Below are 18823 nucleotides of genomic sequence, written 5' to 3' on the forward strand. Positions count from 1 at the left end.
CTGGCACCTCCACTGTGTCCAGACAGGAAATAAAGGTTTGGGTCAGGGTCTCTGTGATTTCCCCCACAGCAGCCTGGCAAATACTGCCTATTTCTACTATACCCTTGGCTCCATGATGATGAGAACTTCCAGATACTTTATTTCATATATGAAAGTGGAATTGACAGAATTTACAGATTGAACCAACACCTTGCTCGAAATCTTTTGGAAATTTTGAGTATGGAAACCCAGCAGGGAAAAAGAACGATATGACTGGAATGATTGAAACAGTTGAAATGGTTGTCAACTCGCATGAGAAAGACCAGTCATGCATAGTTGATTCTAGTTGCCAACTTTGATTTCACCTAGTTGGGCATGGATGGCACTGGTAGCAGTTTGGTTGGCTATTATTCCCAGTTGGAAATGTGTTTGGGCAGTTAGCAATTGCTTGTATTGAGCTTGTGAGAAAGTCTACAGTGAGGCACTGAAGAAAAAACCCTTAATTGTTCCCAAAAATAATTTTAGTTATGTTAACGAAATCAGCTCATGAGGAAGGAAATACATAAAATGTGTCCTGAATGCATTATGCCTGCAGATCACACATAATATTGTGCAATTTTTGAAAACTTAAAGGAACTGAAAGAGACACAACTTTTATTGGAAATAAGCATTTAAATCAACACCTCTAACTGCAATGCGTACATTTATGTACTTTTTAATGCATACGCAAATCGTACAAATAAACACTTCTTTCACAAAATTTACATACAACTCAATTCATCTCTGGGATACGTTGTTTCTTGTTGAGATCTTGAATTTAGTTTGGAAACAGACATTTCTTCAGCTCTTTTCTGCATATTCTTAGCCCTTAGATCATGTGTACGTAGATGGTGGACGAAGCATGCTGGTGGGTAAAGAGAAAAAAAATTAAATAACGTTCCATTGAATTTGTCTAGCCAAGCAAGCAGGTTGTCCAATGTAATTACAAAGAAATTTGAAAGGAGAGAAAGTAGATCAAGCAACAGCAAAAAAAAGTCTCCTGAATTAACTACTATCAATAGCATCTCAAATCTAAAGAAGGAGACACTTAGTGGGAACAAATTGCACTTCTGAATTGCAATGCTTCCTGATTTTAGATGAGTTCTGCAGTGAAAACAGGCTAACATTAAAAATATTGTATTTAGAACATCAGCAGTGGTAGATAAAATGACTCCAACAGATTCTTAATTGTATCATTTATTAAACTTCTGAGTAACTAACCGACATTTCTTTTAAGATAACAATTGATCTACTTTACATTTTGGGTGCTTTATGCACTTATTTGAACTATAGAGCACAGCATGTCATTGAGCTGAACTTTTAGTTAAATTGCCCTAAAAAAATTCTAAAATCTTAATGACGATTGTAAAATCAGAATGTACTAATATGTCTATTAAAGATGCAGACTCTGGGGAATTCAGTTATTGTTGATTAAAATATGGTAGAATTTTAGAAAAGCAAATAGTGGATGGAAAGACATTTACCAATGGGCAGGGATGTCCTTACAATCAAATAGCATTAGTAATAACTTTCGTTCTTGACCCATCAACAGAATGGGCTGAAAAGTGAACCAATGTAAGCGATTGTTGCTGCCCTTCGAAAAATAACATTTAATAAATATTCAAGATCACAGCAATTTAAATATTCCTCCTCTTTTTATCCCATTGGCTGGGTTCAATATAAAATTTTTAACTGGTGGTCAATATCACCACTTACTCTGACCTTCAGCCCCAAGCTTGTGATGGCAGAGTGAACTGTCAATGTTATCTGTTAGCCTTCATGAAATTTTAATAAATTCTTGACAGTTGAACTACATTTTGAGCACACATATTCCTCTTGATCTTATCACTTTAATTAAGTGGCTACCAGATCTACCTCCTTGACATTCAGTGGAAGAATAGACTGCAATTTAAATCAAGCCACACAGGGGACACGCCAATGGATCGAAGCCATTGTCTGTTGCTCTGTAATTTTCTTCTGAAACTTCCTGAAAACAATAAATATTAAATAGATTTTTCAGCCTGTACAGAACCCAAGGGATGTTTCACTTGAAGATGCTGGTGTTGGGTGATGACATTCAAGTAGATATAATAAGAAAAAAGCAGCCACAATCAATTCTCAGCATTAAAATATTTATGTCAGCACTGTGTGTTTCTTGGTGCTATTGCTGATGCGATCACTCACAGTCTCACAGTCCCATCTGTGTAAATCTTACAGCCCTGTTCTCCCTAAAATGAGCTGCATTAATACAACTGGAAATGTAATATTGCAGTGAGACTTACTACAAAAGGAAATCGTTAGACTATTCATCAGTAGCTATTTCCTGCATGGAGTTCAATTACATAGGCTACAGTGTTTATGTGCATGACCCTATCGCAACAGGGCATACACTATTAGAAATAAATTCCATTAAATATCTAGAGCAAAACAACACCTAGATCTTTTAAATGCTGCATGAACAATTTTCAAAATGTATATTGCTAAAATATAAATGGAGCCTCGATGCCCACTCTACACTGAGTCAGACTTTTGTCCCTGGGAGTTAGACTTAATAGTGATTGTTTATTTAGAAGGATACAGGAAGACATTGACTGAATTAGAACATCTCTAAGTGGCTACAACCCCTGTATTTTTGAACACAATGGACCTCAGAAGCAATGTAACTCAACTGTGAAATGGTTCTAATTTTTTTAAAGCCTTGTTGCCAATTTTTAGAAGAAAATTTCTTTGTGGGATATGGGCATCAATCGAGTCAAACTGTAAAAGGATGGTTAAGATTCAACCACATTGTAGTGGGTCTGGAGTCACACATTGGCCAGACCAGACAAGAACAGCAGATTTCCTTCCCAGAAGAGGATTATTGATACAGATGGGTTTTTTTAATGATAATTGACAGTAGTTACTTGGTCGACATTAGGCTAACTTTTAAATTCTAGATTTCTGCATTGCTGTATTCAAATTTCCCTACCTACTATAGTTGGATTTGAACTCATATCCCCAGAATATTAGAACCTGGAGTTCTGGTTTAAGAGGAGGCAGAGATGTAGCAGCAAATTTGCCACATATTCATTGTTTATCCTGATACTAGAGAGCCCTTGGGGATGATGAACCATTATATGATTGAGTTCTTCATCCAGGAGACTGAAGTAGTTGATTTGATACTAGGATCCTAAATCTTAATAAGGGAAGCTACGGTGGTTCGAGGTGTGAGTTGGCTATGATGGATTGGGAAATATGATTGAAAGGAATGAGAGTGGATTGCCAATAATAAACATTCAACAGCGAATGGGTGAACAACAAAAAAGGTTTATTGCTATCTGGTTTAAGAGTGCAAAGAGAACAAAGGCCAAACCAGGGCTTGAGGGAAATTAGAGATAGCATTAGATGCAAATAAAAAAAGGCACTCAAGTTGGTAAGAGAAAATGTATCTGAGGATTGGGAACAATTTTAGAAATCAGCAAAGAAGGATGTAGAGTTGGTTAAGAAGGGGGAAATGAGTGTGAGAGTTAGCTTGTGGGGAATGTAACAACGATTGTAAAAAGGTGTCTATAGGTGTGTAAAGAGAAAAAGATTAGTGAAAACTAATGTAGCTCTTCAGTCAGAAATGGTGGGGGGGGGGATTTACAATGGGGAACAAAGAAATGGCTGGCAAATTCATACATTGTTTCACAAAGGAGAACACAAATAAGGTACAAGAAATGATGGGGATCACAGGGTTTCATGAAAGGGAGGAACTGAAGCAAATCTGTATTAGTAGGAGAAATGGTGTTGGTGAAATTGATAGGATTAAAGGTTAATAAATCGTCAGGACCTGATAATCTATAATCCAGCATATTTAAGGAAGTGGGCCCAGCAATAATGGTTGCATTGGAGTTCATCTTTCAAGATTCTTTAGACTCTGAAATCTTCCTACAGATTGGAGGGCAACTAATGTAACCCCAATATTTAGAACAGAAGGTAGAGATGAACCAAGAATGATAGACCAGTGAGTCTGACATTGGTAATGGGGAAGATGCCAGAGTATACGATCAAAATTTTACAGCAAAGAACTTAGAAAACAATGGTGGATCAGACAGTCAGGACGGATTTATGAAAGAGATTTCATGCTTGATAAATTCACTGGAATTCTTTGAGGATGTAACTAGTAGGAGTAGATTAAGTGGGGGGGGGGGGGCAGTGGATGTGGTTTATTTGGATTTTCCGAAGGCCTTCAATAAACTCCCACATAAGAGATAAATGTGTAAAATTAATGCACATGGGATTGGGAGTAGCATATTGAGATGGATAGAACATTGGTTAGCAGACAGCAAACTAAGAGTAGGAATAAATGGGTCTTATTCTGAATGGCAGACAGAAACTAGTGGGGTTCTGCAGGGATTGGTACTAAAGCCCCAATTATTCACAGCATATGTTAATGATGAGGGAACTAAACATAATATCTCAATATGCAGAGGGCACAAAGATGGGTGGAAAAATAAGCAGGGAAGAGGATGCAGAGATGTTGCAGTTTGATTTGGACTGGCTGAGTGAATAGGAAAATGCAGTATAATGTGAGATTACTTTGCTGTCAAAAATAGGGAGGCAGATTATTTTTTGAACAGCTGTAAATTGAGAGATGGAATGTTCAATGAGACCTGGGTGTCTCTGTGCACCAGTCACTGAAAGTTAGAACGCAGGTACAGCAGGCAGCAGAGAGAGCAAACCATATGTTGGCTTTCATAGTGAGAGGGTTTAAGTATAATATTCGTTTTATTGCCATGTCTTCTCAAGTGCAAAAGTACAGGAGTACAAATGAAAAGTGTATAATGTCACCACACAAGGCACCATCTTAGGTGCAAGGACATAGGGACAGAGTCTTACAAACAAGGCAGGAAGAAAGAACAAAGATAAACGTTAAACATTATGGTGATTATAGTACAATGACACCTTCTTAGTCTTAATTAGAAGAAAAAGAAATAAAGCTGGAAGCTCAAACATTACAGTCTTTCTTGAGTGCCTAGCCAAGGTGGGGCTGCACCTCGAGGAGTCAACTCAAGACTGGAAGCCCATGCTAAGGCCACACCAGATTGACAGACTGCCATGTACTGCTGAAAGACCACCATGCTAGGCCAGGAGGCTGTTCAACAGGTCTGCTTTGAATGAGAGGTTGGGAGTCCATGACTGGGAGAAGAAAGAAGAGAGGAGGAACTAAAACTTAAGGGAAGTAAAAAGAAAAGGAAACAGACTGAAGTGTCCTACTCCATCATCATCTTGAGTTCTCAACAGGAACAAGGAAGTCTTGCTGAAAATATATATAGCATTGGAGAAGCCACAAGATTGTGTGCAGTTTTGGTCTCCTTATTTGAGGAAGGATGTTCTTGCTACTGAGGTGGTGCTGGAAAGGTTTACCAAACTGATTCCTCGGAAGGCAGGGCTGATATACAAGGAGAGATTGAGGTAGTTAGGATTATATTTACTGCAGTTTAGAAGAATGAGAGGTGATCTCAAAGAAACCAATAAAATTTTAACTGGACTGGACAGGTTACATGCAGGAAGAATGTTCAAAATCAGGGGTAAAGACTGTGATGAGGAGGAACTTCTTCATTTAGAGACTGGTGAGCTTGGGGAATTCACTACCTCAGACATGGTGGAGGGCAAACCATTGAGCTTTCAAGGAGTAGGTAGGTATAGCTTTTGTGGGTAAAGGGGTCAAGGTATATGCAGAGAAGTCAGGATTAGGGTATTGGGCTTGATGATCAGCTATGATCATGTTGAATGGTGGAGCAGACTCAAGGCCTATTCCTGATGTTAAATGCTTCTATCTGTGTCAGAAGTGAGTTACTGAAGTGTGGATTAAGAAAGCCAGCAATTATAAACAACACAGAAGAATATTAAAAAACTTCAGGGTGCAACCCTGTACTATTCAGTGAATCTGTATTGATCCCATAGAATCCCTGCGGTGTGGAAACAAGCCATTCAGCCCATGTCCATATCCCATACAGACTCACCAACATTTCTCCCCACCTTATCCCTGTAACCCTGTATTCCCCATGGCTAATCCAACTAATCTACATGTCCCTGGACACACTATGGGCAATTTTAGCATAGGCAATCCACCTAACCTGCACAGCTTTGGACTGTGGGAGGAAACCAGAGTAGCCAGAGGAAACCCTTGCAGACATGGAGAGAATGTGCAAACTCCACACAGACAGTCCCCCAAAGCTGTGAATTGAACCCACGTCCCTGGCACTGTGAGGCAGCAGCGTTAATCAATAAGTCACCATGCTGTGAGTATTCTGTTCCCTGGCCACTGATGAAAGTTCCTTGCTTGTAACTGATCAGAACAGGAAATGTTCATTTGGAAATGTAACAAAGACATCAATAGACTTCACTGGGAACATCATAAGGCATTAATGGAAAGCACACAAATCTCCAAACACTGCAATTTCTTGATCCTTTAAGCAATATCTGCCTTGCTTGTGGTATAGTCTGTAGACTGAACATAGGTTCAGAGATGGCTGTTAAGGCCAAATCATCCCAAAGCGAGTCATTTTTAAAGAGAGAGAAAATCCCAAAACACAGTCTAAAAAGAAAGAAAATGTGGGATTGTGTAGGCGGGCAGTGGGACAGTGGAGCGGAGCAGTGGGATGTGGGAAATCATTTCAAAGTAGACGATCCAAATAAGCTGAAGCCACAATGCATTTCAAAATGGGAAGCTCACCATTGAACCATATCTGGGTCTCACTTGAGACTCATATTTTTACTTGTATCAAATAGCCTCCAAAACCAGAGAAGGTGAAGCCTTGGGTGGCCTTCAGCAGCCTAACTGGGGAGCTGGATGCAATTTCTACAACCACCAGGTCTGAGACTGAAGATGCAATATAGTATCATGTCCCTTGGCTTGGACGCTTAACGAAAATTCTAGAGCTAGAACATTGTGATTTATGCACAATTTGGTACATTTAGAAATGTGATCCCATGTCACCAGAACAGTACCACCAAATCTAAATAACTTTGACACAGGTAAACTATTTACCTTTCTTTAACATGTAATAGGTATTTAGTACAATGAAATAAATCAGCATAATTGCCGTGAAATGGCAGAAAACCAACAATATATACTTTTTCCTAAACACCAGTATGTTGTTAATGGAGTTACAATGATTCAATTCAACTCAACAAACCGACTGACAGTAATAAACTGGTACTATAAGACACTGGAAACAAAAATAATTGTTACTATTTCTTTCCAGATCTCTACCCATTTAACTAATAATACAGTGCGCACATTTCAGAAAAAAGGGACCAAATAATAAATATCCTTTGGGATTTTAATTTGCAAGTGGTCTCAAGCACTCATCTATGAAAATACATGAAACCTCATCTTCCATTTGGTTGTGGTGAAGTGTGACACCCTCACCTGTAAGCAGAAAATAACTAATTGGGCCTGCTTCCTACTTCAGGTAATCTCATCAGGTATAGCAGGTGTTTCACTGGCATTCTTATTGTTGCTGCTTCCAGTTCTTCGTCAGTCCTATGGATCTGGATGTGAGTTTGCTCGCTGAGCTGGAAGGTTCGTTTTCATCCAGCTCAGTGAGCAAGCTCACATCCAGAACCTCAACCTGAGCTACAAATCTTCTCAAAACTCACTAGTCCTATGGATATTAGTGACACTCACTTTATTAATTTCTATATCATAGGCCTAAATCTAAGTGTGGGGAAGATCAGTTTCTGAAACATGTAACGTGAGACTGAGTTCTCCTGTCAAGGCTTCAGGGCACCCACTAGCTGAAAACAGAACATTGGACCTGAAGTGTTTTATTAGTGATTTGAGAGAATCAGTTATCCTGCAAGAAAAGTAATCTTACATATTATGAATGAGGGTCCTGACTGAACGAAATCTCATATGGCGAACACATTACGGAAAGAAAGTGCAGCCTATGGATTATATGCTTTAAGTGTGTCAAGTTTTAGTTTTGATACAACTATCTTTTCTGGAATATTCGGATTTGTTTCACAGGATTACAACATGCGTGTTTTAAAACCTTGTACTAAACTTGGCAAAGCTATATGTTTTTTGAAGAACTCTGAATTGCTCAGCAATATAATTTCACCCACTGCATACACATGAAAGCTACAAATCTACTTAACTTTTTTTAAAATTCACATGGGATGTGAGCTGGCCAGCGTTTATTACCTATTCCCAGTTTCCCTTGAGGAGGTGGTGGTGACCTGACTCCTATGTGAACTGTCTTTAACATTTATTCCCTTAAGACTGGCATACTGCAACTCCTCACCAAGACTCTTTCAACAGAACCTACCAATCTGTTGCATAGAAGCACAAAGATAGCAGGCACATAACAGCAGCACAGTTGCAAGATAACAAAGTGTGAAGCTGGATGAACACAGCAGGCCAAGCAGCATCTCAGGCGCATAAAAGCTGACACTTTGGGCCTAGACCCTTCATCAGAGATCAAACTGTGGTTAAATAAATAGGTGAATAGTAAGATAAACAGCAAGCTATTACACCAAGTTGTTCGAAATTCCTCATGAGCTGAACAATTGGCATCCCTCTTCAGTTTGGCAGAATGGGGTTCAGAGATGAAGGGTCTAGGCCTGAAGCGTCAGATTTTGTGCTCCTGCGATGCTGCTTGGCCTGCTGTGTTCATCCAGCTTCACACTTTGTTATCTTGGATTCTCCAGCATCTGCAGTTCCCATTATCTCTGAGCACAGTTGCAAGTTGCCTTGCAAACCTCATACCTTCCTGATTAGGAAATATAATTAGGATCATAGAAATTTATAATACAGAAGACCATTAAACCCAACACGTCTGTATCAGGTCCAGAAAGAACAGCCCAGATCGGCCCATTGTCCAGCCCTACCTCTCTAACTCTCCAAATTCACTTTGAAATATACATCCAAACTCATTTGAAACATCCTGTGGAATCCGCTTCCACTATTGTCCCAGGCAGTGCATTCCAAATCCCAACAATTGAGTAATGAAGTTTCTCATCTCATTCTTTGCTCTCTTGCTGAGATTGTGGCACCTAGTTACTGCCAACGCCAACTAGTGGAAACAGAGTATCCTTCTTTATCCTGTCAAAATTGTTCATATTTATGAACATCTTGTAAAGTCACTGAAATAACTCCACTGAGGCCAGTCTATCATCACCAAGTCACTCTTTATTTACAAGTGGAGAGTGCTTGACACTGATTCAGCTCCATCAGAGTGAGCAGGATGTCTGACACTCCTGTTCTTATCTGTCAGTCAGGGCTCCCTGATTGGACCAGATTCATAGTCCCAAGCAGGGAACACTTCAATCAAGTCTACCTGACTGACCCCATTATAATCACTACAGTCACCTGTTAACCTTCTGTGCTTTAATGAGAATAAGACAATTTCTCCAGTTTACATGTATCTAAAATACCCCATTTACGCGAGATTGTTATTAGAAATAAATATGTCTCCTGAATAAAGTAGTTCATGAATAAAGTTGTCCAAAACTGTCTGTGATGTGCTCATTAGTATCCAGACTTCTGTACATTGCTTAGTCAGGCTCCAGTCGAATTGAATGTTTAATCCCTTGCACATCGGCCCCTCATTCCTACATCTTTGCCCAAGAGAGTCATAGAAATTAAAATATAATCAGAGCATCACACAAGTTCCATGATGACAGGACTAATTAATTTGCATGCTGAAATGATTTTTCTGAGATATTAATACCTATCAAATGTCATTACTTTAGATCAGGAGAGATGGGAAAGATACAATTGTGTATTTACAGATGACACAGCTGTTAAATTTATTTTGCTATAGCCCTTAATTGTACAATTCATTGAGAGATGCAAGTTAATAATTCCAATTGTTAACTCTATCAATTTAACTTCTACACTGTAACAATACTTGAAGCAGAGACAGCATTCACAATGTTAACCAGTTAGTAATCTTACACGTGCTTGAATTTATTTCAAATTTTTATATTGCCCAAAATTACATGGGATTAAAAACACTTCTATTGTATAGTATCTTCAGAAAACATGAAAATTTAAATGACTGTTGTGCAGAAAGATCCAAGTTTTTTGTGCTTTTTTCAGGGGCATCAAATGTTTGGTGCAGTCTTTGTTGTATTGTCTTTTAGTGTGTTTGACTAGAATCTATTCTGCACCTGATGAATAGAATTAGTATGTGTAAATGCCCGAGTAACTTTATTCACTAATTGTTAAAGTTATTGGGCTTTCTGTACATCAAGACCCTGGCTGACCAAAGGGGAAAAATAAAGATGGGTACAGCCAATTTACAATGGGGTCTTTTTAGGCAAAATCAGACTTAAAAATCGTGAGTTGATGGAAAATAATGGAAAATGGAACCAAGTACTGTGATGAATAAATAATGACTAAGGGCATAAACAGATTGAATGAACATGCAGATACTTGGTAGCTTATTGAGTGGTAGTAATTAGCAATAAACTGACAAATCAGGATAAGGACCGCAAAATGCCAGCTGACGTTATGGTCTAAGGGGTGACCATAAAAAAAGACACACGCTTATTTACCAGGATTAGATTTTAAGATAAGGTGATCAAAACTGTGGTTAAATAAATAGATGAATAGTAAGATAAACAGCAAGCTATTACACCAAGTTGTTAGAAATTCCTCGTGAGCTGAACAATTGGCATCCCTCTTCAGTTTGGCAGAATGGGGTTTTAAACAGGGAACCTTGCCAGTAATCCTAATGATCTCCTGCATAAGGGCCTATCACAGAATTATTGCTGTACCAAAGGAAGCCATTTGGCCCATTGTGTCAGTATGATCTCTGAGCTTTACGAATTATTTCCAGTCTCCAGCCTTCTCCCATACCACTGCACTCTTCCATTATTTGAGGAGAAACAATCATCTACTGCTTTCTTGAATATCTTGAGTAACTGTCTTCCCCACATTCCAGATTTGAATCACTGTGAAAAAACTTTTATCTCAAATCACATTTGATTCTTTCACAAATCAGTTTAAATCTGTGCCCTCTCTTTTTTGACCCCCTCATAAGCAGGAAGAGTTTCTCCCAAACTCTTCTATCCAGCACCCCATGATTTTGAAAATCTCTATCAAAAATTTCGTTTCAGCCTGACTATAACCAGAGAAATCCCAACAGCTCTAACCTGTCTTCGTAACAGAGGTTTCTCATCACTGAAAACAGTGTTATAAACTCTTCTGCATTTTCTTCAATGTGTTAACTTTAGCATAACCTCCTCATTCTTGTATTCCATGTCCCTCTTAAAGCTTGGAATACTGTTCTCTTTAAATTGCTCTCTTCAGTTGCCCTGCCATGAATTATATACATATTCACCTCAGTCCTTCTGATCTTTCACCACACTTTGGAATTATATCACTTATTATATATTGTCTTTCTATGTTGTCCCTCCCAAAATGAATCATTGCACACTTCTCCATATTAAAACTTCATCTATGACCTGTCTGCTCACTCTACACGTTGTCATGCCCTTTAGAGTCCTATATTATCCTCCTCTCAGTTCACAATGGTTCCAAGTTTTGTACTGTCCATTAACTTGGAAGTTGTCTCCTGTACGTGAAGATCAAGATGTGTGGCAAAAAACACGAGGGCCCCAATACTGAGTACTGGGGATCACCGCTACAAAAATTCTTCTAGCCTGAAAAATGGCTATTAGCCAATTACTGTTTCCTATTACACAGCTACTCATATCCACACATCGACTAAAGTTCAAGGAATACAAGAGATAACTTCTCACAAACCTATGGTAAAGGACTGTATCCAACACCTAGGGGCGGCACGGTGGCTCAATGGTTGGGGCTGCAGTCTCACAGCACCAGGGACCTGGGTTTGATTCCACCCTCAGGCGACTGCTGTGTGGAGTTTGCACATTCTCCCTGTGTCTGTGTGGGTTTCTTTCGGGTCCTCTGGTTTCCTCCGACAGTCCGAAGATGTGCATGTTAGGTGGATTGGTCATGCTAAATTGCCCGTAGTGTTCAGGGATGAGTAGATTATAGGGGTTGTAGAGGGATGGTTCTGGGTGGGATGCTCTGAGGGTCACTGTGAACTTGTTGAGCCAAATGACCTGTTTCCACACTGTAGGGAGTCTATGGAAAAACCTATTGGAAGTCTACATACACCACAACACAGCATCACCATTAAGCCACCGTCACGTCTTTCAAAAAAAGATCCAGCAAGCTAAACACCCTCTTAATTTAAGAAATCCATGTGGCTCTTCTTGATAACTCCATCATATTTTGTTCAGAGAGTTTAGATTTATGTTATTACAGCTAAATTATTGGGACCTGAAGCTCTGAACAGAGGTAAAATTTCAATTTTACTATTAAACCCACAAGATTACAAATACAAAGCATTGGAATGTTCGACATTGTTTGAGCAACTGAAATAGTGTCACTGGCATTTGGACAGTGGTGTACCATTTGATCAGGAGCCTATAAGGAAGAATCACGTTTCCTTGGAACGTACTCACTATAATGAAAGATTGAACAGATAATACAGGCAGAAGTATTCCCTATATGTTTCATCATCCCCTTTTGCTACTGATCCAGGTTACAGAAATCTCCTAGATCAAGCACATGCCTGAAGTGAAGCTTTAATTTGTCACAATCTATTTGGGTAGCACACTGAAAATCATGGAGTCACTTCAAATATTTGAGTTTTATACCTGCTCAAAATTCCCCAAATTTCTTGTTTTTTCGACAATTTAACAAAGCATGGATCAGGTTTCTTAAGAATTATGATTTATTACAAATAAATAGATTCTAGCTACAGGTAAACAATTATGACTCAACCAACAACTCCACCAGTTAAAACTTGAAAACCCTAACAAAACTATCCCTCCATGGATATACAGACAGATAAACAAACATTGATGTTGTAAGTGAAGGGGAAAACTGGGAAGACAGTTTGTCAATCCCTTTCAACAGGTTTCACCGAGATGATCCTTTTGTTTATTAAGACATTCATGGTGGGACAACTATATTTTCTAAATAAAAACCAAAAGAACTGTGGATGCTGTAAATCAGGAACAAAAACAAAGTTGCTGGAAAAGCTCAGCGGGTCTGGCAGCATCTGTGGAGGAGAAAACAGAGTTAATGTTTCGGGTCCGGTGACCCTTCCTCAGGGAAGTGTCTCAATTCTGTTCTGAGGAAGGGTCACCGAACTCGAAACGTTAACTTGGTTTCCTCCTCCACAGATACTGCCAGACCTGCTGAGCTTTTCCAGCAACTTTGTTTTTGTAACTATATTTTCTCCTTGTTATATTATGGTATTAAAAGCCCCTAGCAGGCCTCCAAAACTTTTCTGTTCCACATGCAATGAACTGCCAGAAATGTGAACTCACCACCAATATAACAGATTCAAACTCCATATTTCACATCAAATGAAGGATAATAGAAAATGCCTGACACTGTAAAATATACAGTATAAGTAAAGTCAGTGGACACACACAGTGGGTTGCACTGAACCAGGTAAGAAGAGTGGAATGAATATTATAACAAATTTTGGGGTCGGCGGGGATGGTGGGGCATTAGTGGTGTGGAATTTCACAGACTACTGCAATCATTTGGCCCATTGAGTCAAGGCAAGTTGTTTAAAAGAGACAAGTGATTAATCTCTATTCCCAGAACCTTTCGTATGGCCCTTCAAAATTTACTTTTTCAAACATATATCCAGTTGCACTTCTGAAATTTACTAGTTAATCTACTTTCAGCAAACTATTTTCTGGTGTCTCCACAATCACAACAACTGGCTTTACAAAAAAAAGCTTTGTTCTGGATTCGTGATTCTTTTGCCAGTTATGTCAAATCTGCATCCTCAAATTACCAACTCTCCCACCAATGGAAACAATTGCTGCAAAGGCTGGAAAGTGCAGTTGAGGATTGTCAGATCAGCCACGGTCTCATTAAATGGTGGAACACATCTTGATGGGCTGAATTACCCACTTCTGCACCTACATCTTATTGTTCTGACTGTGCTGTCACACCTTATTTCTTTTTGAAAACAATTTAATGAAGCAAAGTAGACAGGTAGAATTTAAAGTACACAGAATCCAAATTTTGGAGGCTCATTCAAAAATATCTGAAAAGTAGACTTTCACCTGGTTTGTGGAAATTTGTACCTTTTTAAGTTTTAAATGAAAACATGGCCCGGTCCTCAATAAAATGTGTGCATTTGGAAGGGACTGTTTTGACCTCCTAGTGACATTTGTTCGGCTTAAGAAGTGGACATTTGTCTAGTATCGTTTAATATCAATAGACGTGTGTCTAAAAGATCAGGAGGTCAGTATTTGAATTCTTATTTGGTCCCCATTATAAAACTTGAAGGTAGTCGGTGTTCTATAAAATGATAATGTTCACAATCCAAATTAACCAAATTATTTTAATAGATTATTGATTTTTTTATGAATTATGTATCTTTTAATAAAGTCCGTTGTTGATTTTATTGATGTCTGCTTCTGTAGAACAGGAGAATTATAATTAAATCAGAAAGGCCATCTCCACCCAATATTCTAAAATTGATCACCCTGTCACTTACCTTTGATCTGTCACTCAATACTTGCCAGCATCTATCTGTGCTCAGTGTTTTTCTCTCTTTCTGGCATCAGAGGAAGTTGATAATGAAAACTAGTTCCAGCCTAATAAGACGCAGAAGCATTAAGACACTGGTGCTGTTGTTTGTACTCATCCTTCCCTTTCTGAGCATTTTAAACACATTTCCATTTAGCACCCATTACAGAGCATGGGAGTAGTTCAAAGCAAATACCACTGTAAATGCTCCAGGCATTCATTGTTTCACAGTCTGTGCACCAGCATGAGACACTTAAAACAATTTGCTTGACCTCTTTCTTTCCAGAATAGTGATCCTTAAGGCTGTGTCCCTATTGCTTGGACAGAGGCATCAATGCTTGGCAGAAATCTTTATCAAAGCTGCAGTAACTTTTTCTCTGTTGAGTTGATGGTTAGAATTTGTAAAGTGCATCAATGAAGTATTGGTGAGTTGCTCCAGTTCATCCTGAAGATGGTGCACACTGTTGCCTCTGTGTTCTGGAGGTGGAGGCAGTGAATGTTTAATGTGGTGCTGATCAAGCAGGCTACTTTGGCCTGGATGGTATTTAAATTCTCAAGTGTTTTTTTAAGGCAGTACCCATCTCAGGAAGTTGAAAGTGGAGAGTATTCCATAACACTAGCGATTAGTAACTAGATAGTGAACAGGTTGTCAGAGTCAGTTACTCACTGAAGAATTCCCAACATCTGACCCGCTCTTGTAGCCATTGTATTTGTATGTTTTTTCTGGTGAAGTTTCTGTTTAGTATTAATTCCCAAGAGGTTGATGGTGGGGTTTTTGCAATGCTGATGCCTTTGAATGTCAAGAGGAGATAGTTAGGTGTTCTTTTGTTGAAGATAATAATTGCCTTGTAATTTTGCATCATGAATGTTGTCTGCCACTTATCAGCCCAAGCCTGAATGTTGTCCATGTCTTGCTGCATTTGAACATGGGCTAATTCAGTCTCTGAGGAGCTGCATATAGTATGGAATACTTTACAATCAACAGTAAACACTCCCACTTCTAACCTTTGATGGATGGAAGAGCAGCTGAACTTGATTGGGCCTAAGGTAACACTCTGACAAACTGCTGTAATGATGGCCTTGGAATGAGAATGATTTGCCTCCAACAACCACAACCATTTTCCACTATGTTAGGTATGATTCCAATGAACCCTTCACTCTTGCTTCTCATTGGCTTCAATTTTGCTAAGATTCTTTGATGTTATACACAGACAAATCCTGTCTTTCTCTGAAATTGGAAGCAAGATTTCCTGGGCACAGTAGGAAGTGTTTGGGCTCATTGGCGTCACTCCACTCCAGGCTGGAAGCATCATTTTCTCTATGTATTTTAATCTTTTTACTTTTCATTCTCCCTTTCCTCATCAACTTCGAGGCCAGAGCAGTGTTGAAGGGGGGTGGTGGCTATGACATTGGTGGTGTGGATCGGGGCTCCTGGTGATGGTGGCAGTGCCCAGGCCCTGGACTCCTGGATGTGGTTGGCGTAGAGCCTGGGGATTTTTGATGGTGGCGGTGCCTGGAGTGGAGACTCCTGGTGGTGTCGGTGAGGAGATGGTGGCTGCAAATCCGGGGTCTCCGGCAGCATCGGCATTGTCTTGCTGTTCATGGAGTGGGACCAGAACACCTTGCAGAAGCCCTGGAGCCATGCTTGAGACCCCAATATGCACAGAAGATGAACTGTTATTTAAGTAATTTCTTGTTATCCTTATTGTAACTCAAAATGGTGCTGGATTGTGATGATAAAATTCTTTTCGTTGTATCTTCAACATATATTTAACAATGAATCTTTTGTTCATTCATTGAAGGTCAGTCCCTTCCACTTCACCTCTTGAGTTCAGTGTTTTTTCTATATTTTGCCTGAGGCTTCAATGACGTCAGGAGCCAATTCATCCTCACCGAACTCATAGCATAGCACCGATCAGCATAGGATAAGGGTTCATGTGTAAGGCAATAACATTTAGCCCCAAAGCTTCCATTTTTGACATTGTTGTTGTCACTGTGACAAATTTTCTAACAAATTATAACTGGTTCACTAGTATGAACTTAACAAAACTGATGCTGTCCTATTGTTTTCTGCAATCATTTACCACACCTTTTGCCTTGAGGACATCTATTTCCTCTATGCAGTTTGAATACGTGCTTAAGTGTTGACCTACGTACCATACATCATTGGGATTGCCTACTTTCACCTTTGAAATATTTCTGTCCTCCTTTCACTTTTCTATTTACTCTTGATCCCTTAAGAGCTGATGAATCCAATATTTATGCTTACATTGAAACGGAGTCTTATCACCCCTGACTATGCCAATTGTTCCATTGCCACTACCCATTATGTCAAGCTCCACAGACTTTCTTTGCTATGGATTTCAAGTGCAGTTATTTTCTCCAGCTTTCCCTGTTGTATAAGATGTTAGGTTATGAAAGGGTTAATGCTGAGGCTTACTTGAAGCATTGTTCAATGTCATACAGGCTTGGATGCTAGAATAGCCCTCGATCTTGAAGGAGACAAAATGGCCATCTGGATCTCCCTCATTATCTTTGCAGCATGTAGCATGATTGTTAAAATGCAATGAACTACACCATATGAAAGTGAAGCCCTCTTTTAGTTAAACTGTGTCAAGATTTTCTCTACAACACTGGAACAAGAAGGCCCTAAGAGGCAAGTGGTGGCAGCAAGTCAATGTTTTGGTGACCAATAGCTCAGCCGGCTCATACAACATGGTGAGTATTGATGAGGATTCAACATAAAACAGACCAATTTCACCATTATATTACTAATCCTGTATTCCTGTGTGCTCTGAAATGGCCTAGTTATTGATTATTACTGTCTTCCTTTCTTTCACTAGGCTGCCTTTTCTTCAGTCATATCCTCTATCGTTAGGAACTGTCACTTGGTTTTTCCACTTTTCCACTTCACAACCTGCAAAAACCTCCATCTCAACCCCCTTCCCATTCTCAGTTGTATCCACTCACTGTGAGGTGCTGAGACATTTTTCTGTAAACAATGAGTGATAACATTCTGTAAAGTTGTTGATGCATGTCATGGCTTGGCATTTCCCCTGAGTTCAGGAAAATTTGTATATTGTTAAATTGAGGTCTCGGCAATTTAAGAATGATTTGAGCAGCCACACAATTCTAGCAAATTTATCTAATATCTTATTTACAATCTCTAATATATTGAACTAATCAAAACTACATCAATTTCCTCAGTATGCACCCCATTCACAGTAAAAATAATTGTTCAATGCTTTCATCTAAACTGAGTATTGCAGTAAAAGAGGAGAGGCTGGTGTTGGACTGAGTTGGGTAAGGTTTTTGACCTTGCTGCAGTAAAGCTATCGCAAGTGTAATTTGACAATTAATGGAACTGTAGTTCCATTATGCTGAAAGTATCTAATGCTTGGTAGCATATGTCAGTGAGAAACAGAATCGCCTTGGCTAAAACATTGACCCTCTGCAAGACATTCTGACCCTGCCAAAATTGTACGGTGTGATAAATAAGTTATTTATCAAATCAGCATGGAGGGGTCTGTCAAATCCTTAGCCTGAGGTGAAATTTCACATAATTGTTGCTTAAGATAATTGTAAGAACTGATTGATTATCTTCATCTCTGTCTGCTTCAAGTGATCCATAATACTTCCTATCAAAAATCTATGAGTTGAATAAGCAGGGATGGTTTCATATGGAGCATGATGAATAGCCTTGGGGCATTTGTCTTCTTACTGTATCATCTTCCTTGTTAAACTTGCATGCGATCACTCTCAAAGGAGCCATTGAGACTCTCACTGGCCTGCTTAGTTTACTACATTTGGCTGACTTATTTTAAGATCATTTTACTGGGCAAGTGTTAAAAATAACACTTTTTGATTGTGCTGTTCATCAGTAGATGACATTTCCCGTAGGTGGATTGGAAGAGAGATTCTCAGAGCTGGTGGCTAAACAGACAAACAGCCTTGCAGCTTGTCACGCGAACATGAAACCTCGTACTGTAAATTGGAAAGATCATTACGTTTCCAAGAAATGTCAGGTTTGTACCCAGCAACATTAAACAACATTAAATGTTAAAGGCTGAATTTTTCATTCAGTCTGAATGGATATGCCTTCATTTTTTTTTAAATTCTGAAAAAATTGAAGTTATTTTATACCTGGTCACCCCAACAGTCTTTATAATTTCTATAGGTTTCTACAGATTTTATTTGCCTGGTACACTGAGGGCATCTTGCTAGGATTGTCTT

Source organism: Stegostoma tigrinum, chromosome 26, assembly GCF_030684315.1.
Source record: "Stegostoma tigrinum isolate sSteTig4 chromosome 26, sSteTig4.hap1, whole genome shotgun sequence".
NCBI lineage: Eukaryota > Metazoa > Chordata > Chondrichthyes > Orectolobiformes > Stegostomatidae > Stegostoma > Stegostoma tigrinum.